This window comes from Octopus bimaculoides, chromosome 20, assembly GCF_001194135.2.
Source record: "Octopus bimaculoides isolate UCB-OBI-ISO-001 chromosome 20, ASM119413v2, whole genome shotgun sequence".
Taxonomy (NCBI): Eukaryota; Metazoa; Mollusca; class Cephalopoda; order Octopoda; family Octopodidae; genus Octopus; species Octopus bimaculoides.
The window spans coordinates 21,237,957-21,244,752 of record NC_069000.1 but is presented as its reverse complement, the minus strand read 5'-3'; the positions used below and the strand labels follow the sequence as shown (position 1 = coordinate 21,244,752).

Below are 6,796 nucleotides of genomic sequence, written 5' to 3'. Positions count from 1 at the left end.
TCGAATTTTGACACAGGGCCAGCAATTTCGGAGGAGGGGGCTAGTTGATTACATCGACACCAATGCTCAGCTCGTATTTATTTCTTCGACTTCGGAAGGGTGAAAGGCAAAGTCACACTCGGCAGAATTTGAATGCAGAACTAAAGACGGGTGAAATACCGCTAGGCATTTTGGCCGGCGTGCTAACGCTTCTGCGAGCTAGTCACCTTTACATGGGCATACTTTGCCTTTCATCCTTTCGGAGTCGATAAATTAGGTACCAATTGCGGACTGGGTCGATCTAATCGACTGGCCCCTTCCCCAAAAATTTCGGTCTTTGTGTCTAGAGAAGAAAAAAAATATCAAAATATTTTCATCTTTAAAAATGAATAGTGCAAAAAGTATAATAGTGAGCGTGTATGTGTGTCAGTGTGTGCGTGTGCGCACGCACACACGTACACAGACATATAATATCGATTTGCTGTGGATTTCATTTGAAAAGAAAATACATTTCTCTGGATTCTATATACAAAACAGTTCATGACAATGCGACAATAATAGATATGCCATAGCAACGTTAAAGTTGTCTCCCTTCTAAGAATACAAATCTCAACGTGTTTTACGCTAATGGCTAAAACTATTAAAACACAGAATGTGTTGGGCGAAACGAAGGGTTATCAGAGCTCTTGATTTTGCACTCTTTCTGTTGTTCACTATGTATGTATGGTCTATTTGTTGTATTACAATTCCACTCACATTTAAAATGCTTTATAGAAATCAACTCCAGTACTTGTCTGGTATTTTATGCTGTTTTTTCGAGTTCCCTCTATAAAAGATGAAAGGCAAATTTGCTCTTGGCGGAATTTGAACCCAAAACGTTAAGAACTACAAGCGCTTTGTCACATTTCTGAAACGTTTTTTGCTGGATTCTTTGAAATTTTCCGATAAGAAAGAACTAGTTTCTAAGAAAACAACAATAACTCTATCAGTGGATTTTAGTTGTCAATAACAGTATATAAAGTGCTTTGATAATTTGCAGAATACAATTCAGATTATCTTTTACTTGTTTCACTCATTAGACTGCAAACATGATGGGGCACCACCTTGAAGAATTTTTAGACGAACGAATCGACCCCAGCACTTATTTCAAAGCCTGGTATTTATTCTATCAGGCTCTTTGCCGAACCACTAGATAACGGGGACGTAAACACACCAACATTGGTTGTCAAGAGGTGGCACACACACACAATTGGCTTCTTTCAGTTTCTGTCTCCGAAAGCCCCTCGGTAAAAGCCCCACGGTTATATTTTTCGGTTATTTTTGTTTTTTTCTTTTCTTTTTGCTTGTTGCCGTCATTAGACTGGCCATGCTGGGGCACCACCTTGAGGAATTTTTAGTCGAATGTATCGACCCCAGAATTTTTTTTTCCAAAGTTCCAATTTTTAAGTAAACAAAATATATTCAATCGAAAATAAATAAGTAGAATAGAATAACAGAACACAAAACTCTTTACTACTCAATGTACATATTGTCTGAATTCTAACAAAAGGGAAAGCATTTACTTCAAGAAATATGGAGAAACATAAAAACGATAAGAAGTACGTTTGAATGACTAACCTTCGGCGCCATAATTCTCTTAGATCTTCAACGGCCGGAGAAAGTTCAATAGGTCAGCTCATTCTCACTAATCTGTAAATGCCGAGAGAAGAAAACAAAAGACTTTAAATCTAAATTTTTAAATGCTGATTTTTTTTACTACTAAAAATTCTTCAAGGTGGTGCCCCAGCATGACTACTGTCTAATATCTTCCACAGCAACCTGTACCACCATATCGAGGCTTTATCCCTGCCAGTTCCTGTGGGGTGTTCTGGTGGCCTGGAGGACCACCACCTTCTCTTCCACGCCTAGCAGTATAGCAGCTACCAGCCAGGCTACATCCACTTCTGGGGGTATATCTTCTACCCTAACCCTGGAGGCACGTCTCCCAAGGTATACGGGTAGAAGCACCACTTCATCAGTTCTCAAAGGTGTTGCTGAGTGCAGCTTAGCAGTAGCCACCTGCCGAAACCGCACCTCCACTGTTCCAAATTTTGTTCCTCTGGCTTGGTAGGAAAGTCCTTGCCAGATTGGTTTAAGAGTCTTTTCTACTTGAGCCATCGTGTTCTGTAAATTATGGTTTTCTCATTTTTCTCTTTTAACACTTCTTTGGTGGGGAACACCTTCATTTCGTTCCCCTCCCTTTAAATCATTTCCTTGAATTTGCTTATATCCTCCAGCCTCACGTCTTCGCTTCTTTCCTTTGTCGCCTCTGCATGATTTTTCGTCTCCATTGCTTCATCAATCCTCTCCAAAAACTCTATTCTGTGTTCAAACCTTGCTGAGTTCAACTTTGGCTTTCATCCTTCCGGGGGCGATTAGGTACCAGTCAAGAGTGAGGATCGATATAACCGACTGTTCCCCTTCCCCCAAATTTATGACTTTGTGTCTATGTCAAACAATTTATAATTTATTTTGAGTACGTTTCATGGATTACAGAGTATCAAGAGAATTTACAGAAGAGTGACATTGTTACTCAATATGGAATGTAAAACTTACAAAATAACTACCGAACCTTGAACAATTGATGTCATTTGATCAAGTTTATGAAGAGGTCTTGAAATGAGTCAGAAGAGAAAGGGTATCCCCTCCTCTTCTTAAGGTTCTCCCAAGCTGATGAAACAGATGTGGTGGATGTTCAGGTTGAACTTCCGTAAGTTGATAGTTGTGGAAAAAACATGGGTAGAGAAGAAATTTCAAGGGGTTCAATCTCTAAGGATGAATGGTCAAACGAAGTGTTGAGCGAGTGATTTAGGAAATGAATCACAATGGAGACGATAAAAGAACAGACAAGTGTAGCAAGTGTACGGGTATTGCGAGTATCCAATTCAGAAGTGCAGAAGCCATTGTAGTTGCTTTAGAATGAGGAAGAGACACAAACGATGTACCTGTGAGCAAGTGGTTGAGAGTGTTGGTCAGTGAATTTTTGTTAATCAACCGAGTCTTGGTAATCGGCAGGGTTATGTTTTGCATGTCTAAGTTACTACAGTCATGTATTAAATTATGATGTAACATCAGGGCAATAATGCAACCTTCCCACTTCAAGCTCTAATCTCTTATTTAAGTCATTTAGGTAACAACAGAATTTACATAATTACATTGTTTCTTATTAGTAGTGCACTGTGGTGTGCGAGAAGCAAATGTAGTTCATAGTTACCTTAATAAAAGAAAAGATTAGCTTCGCGTGAGAGGTGGGAAAAATACTCTGTTCACCACAGTCGACTATTCCATTAAGTCAGGTTTGAGCTGCCACCAAAGAAACTTGTCTGTTTTAGGGGACTTGAAAGCCTTGCGTTTCCGCAAGTTCGCGAGGGAAGATAAGATACACGATTGTTTCCTCGAAATGTGTTGTTATTAATGTCTTTGCGCTGCCGAAGGAAGCAAAATGACATGTCTTTATTGAAATATCGCTTGTTTTCAAGGTTTCCGTTTTAAGGAGAAAGTGAAGTGTGACTTGCTTGGGTTACCTAAATCATTGTACATGACGACTATGAAAAGGGTATGAAAAGTGTTGTATCAAATTACTTTTTATTAGTTTCATTTTGTCGTACCCCTTGCGGATTTACCTACAAATTATGATATATCTTAACATTAAATTGTGAGAAGACCTTAGGGAATTTTTTTTTTTGATATTTCGAATTAGCACCAGCAAAATATATAAAGTAGCAAACAATTATCAAAATAGTTTTCAAAAAGTATCATTTCACAGACCTGTGTTACCTTAGTTATTTTGTAGAAGTGCGGTCTGCATGATGATGAGCCATGTCTCATGCAGCCCACTTCTCGAAAAACATTCCCCATACCTGCACTAAATTATCTGATGCATACATTTCGCTTTAAGATAGCTGGAAGATTTGGTGGTATTTCTCGCATGTTAAACGACTACCTCGTTGATTTGTTTGTTTGTTTTATTTAAATTTTTTTTGAGCAGATTTATATTCAGAGGGATTTGTCATGTAAAATTACACTATTCTTTGTATTTTCTCTTTTAAGGTAGTGCGGTGTGATTTGAGAGCGATTTGTTTTTTTTTTCCTGTGGGTCGAACGATCTCAGAGACACTCATTGCTTCATGTTCGTCAAAGTTGTAATTTAGCTCCAGGTTAGCCTTGATGTAGCTGATTTATGGTCAATTGGCATTTATGATTTAGTTATTAAAAATTATGTGCGTTAAATTGGTTATACTTCTACAATACTCAAAATATTTTAACAAAATGTTTAAATACAATTCCTAAATATATCTAAGTATAAAAATATAATAGGATTTTTAAACCAACGAATAGCTATGAGGGTCCATCCAAATAAAATAGAAATCAAAGGGAGTCAACACACACAAAAAAAAAAAAAAATGGTTGAGAATCACATGCTCTAAAAAAGCTACTAGATCAATCTCATGTGCCGCGCGAAAAATTTTGAGGATTAGATGATTGTCTCAATAAGAGTACTGAAATAGAAGTAATAGTAAATTTTGAAGAGGGTCTAGTATTTAACCTGTTCTGTATACTGTGGTTAGCAAATTTAATCGTGTGTTGCTTTTGAATAACGTTTTCAAGGCACAAACATTTAAGAGAACAGGAGATTGTTTTGAGGACTGAAGAGGATGAGAGCCGAAACAGTTTAGAACAGCATTTCATTATTTAAACTGTGGTCTGGCGGAATTGTTTGAACGTCGGACAAATGCCTGTTCGGCGGCTCTCTACATTGAGTCCATATCTCACCGAGGCCAACTTTGCTTTCATCAATAAATAAAGTGGTAATCAAATAAATTAATAAGGGGGTGCACTAGACGGCGCAGCTCCCTCACTATTCAATGATTCACCCTCAGATTTAGAAAATACAGTTTACAAGAATCTTCCCGCAATACAAATTAGTGCCCACCCAGAATATTCTGAAGCACTCCCAGGCACCAAAGTCTGGCGATGGGCCTGTATAGATTCCAGTTAAGTAACTGGGGTTGATTTGTTTCTTATATGTGCGTTCTAAATTTATTTTGTGTCATGTATTGTTGGTTATGCTGATCGTGTTGCTCGATTTTCCGAGTTCCATCCTGTGTATCTGTTCCCTTCTCCGTGGATATGGCTGAGGTGACAGCTCGTGTTGGTCAGCCACATACCACATGGTCAAAGCGGATGAGGAAGTATCTGGCAGAGATGGGGACTGATTGGGACACTGCTCGGAGGGTTGTCCGGGACACCTCGAGCAAATATCGACAAATGATGGATGCAGCGACGTGCTGCAATGGCGCATGTCTCCATTATGACCTGATTGTTGGCTACAGCTTTTCAATGGAAGAGTCATTGGTTCATTGCATTTCCAATAGTAAGGGCAATATCAACTGAGTTTGTGCATTTGACCTTTCGAAGCTTGCATCTCGTCGACAGAGACAGCTCATATGATAATCGAATGTCGAAAGCCCCTGTGCCGAATCTGGGTCTTGACATCGGGTACTGAGAAGCGAGTGCAGCCATAAAACGGTATCTGTTATACTGCAATGGTGGGCCGTGGCTTGACTGCATTTTGTCGTGAACTATTGCCGCAGCAACCAGTCTCCTATGTTGTAGACTGTTGATAATGATTTTTTTTCGCAACATCAGTTCCATTAACTACGATTATCCTTTTTATTATTTTTTTTTATGTATAATAAATAGTTGATTGATCATGCTATATGAGACATTCATCTAACATAATAACCCAGATTACTTCGGATTTAGACTTTTGTAAATGGTAGTTCTTTCTTTCTACTCCAAGTTGCTTTTAGTGTTTTTTCCCCTATCACCCCAAGTTTCTGTGCGGCTGTATTACATATTGATTTGTCTACACTAGCCTTCTTCCAATGGTTCTGCACAGAATCTCGAGCTGCATTTCTCATAGACTACCTGCAATTCCCAAAGTGCAATGCAAAGTTTGGTGGAATTGTTTCCCTTGATAGACCTATTATTTTGCCTTTTGATGTATCGAATGATATTTTCCTATCGTCTGCCTAGGCTTTGGCACTGACAAGGCCTCTGATTCAGCTACCTAGTGTCGCATTCATTTCTCCTGCTAACTTTACTATTGTCGCATTGCTTTCTCCTGTCAACTTAGTAGTTGTCGCATAGCTCTCTGACACCGACGGATACCTGTCACTGCAGTCAGTGTGGTGTCGTCAATGTAGCGGTACCGCTCATTTTCACAAGCGTTGACCAATTCATCTTTGAAGATTAAGAACAAAAATGGCCCACCTTATTGAGTCTTATGGGATGATGGAGTGATGGGTGTTAACTCAGATTGGGTGATTTTGATGATTTCCCCCTCAAGGTAGATTTGAAGCCACTTTAACAGTTCCTTATGCATTCCTTTGTGTCTGAGTTGGATGTAAGATCCATAGTGTCAAATTTCTCCAAAAGCTCTTTTGGTTCCAAGTCTATGATATATTCGTCCTGGCCTACATCAAAGTAGTTGTCCCTAATCTAAGAGAGCTAAGTCAGAATATCTACTGTATAATATTGTTGATGTTGTTGTTTAGCACTTGGTGAACTCTGAATATGCAGGCCTGTGATGAAAACCTCCCATCCATAACCATTTTTATTTTCAACCATGATGTTTAAGATATGTTATTTCTTTTTTAAAACAGATATGATTTGAGGGAAATTTAGTCGCTATTTCTAACAGATTGAGTGACTACGTTGAAGTTCCCAAACATACTGAGGAGAGCATATATATATATATATATATATATATATA

The 6,796-nt window shown here is 38.6% G+C and overlaps 1 protein-coding gene across 1 annotated transcript in view; it reads left to right on the top strand.

The window, feature by feature from the left end:
- Positions 1 to 6,175: 6,175 nt before the first annotated feature.
- LOC106874788 (centrosomal protein of 164 kDa) overlaps positions 6,176 to 6,796 on the top strand; it is a 105,782-nt gene continuing 105,161 nt past the window's right edge. The window contains exon 1 of the mRNA XM_014922644.2: positions 6,176 to 6,370. The gene's annotated coding sequence lies outside the window, so the exon portion shown is untranslated. The remainder of the gene's footprint in view (positions 6,371 to 6,796) is intronic.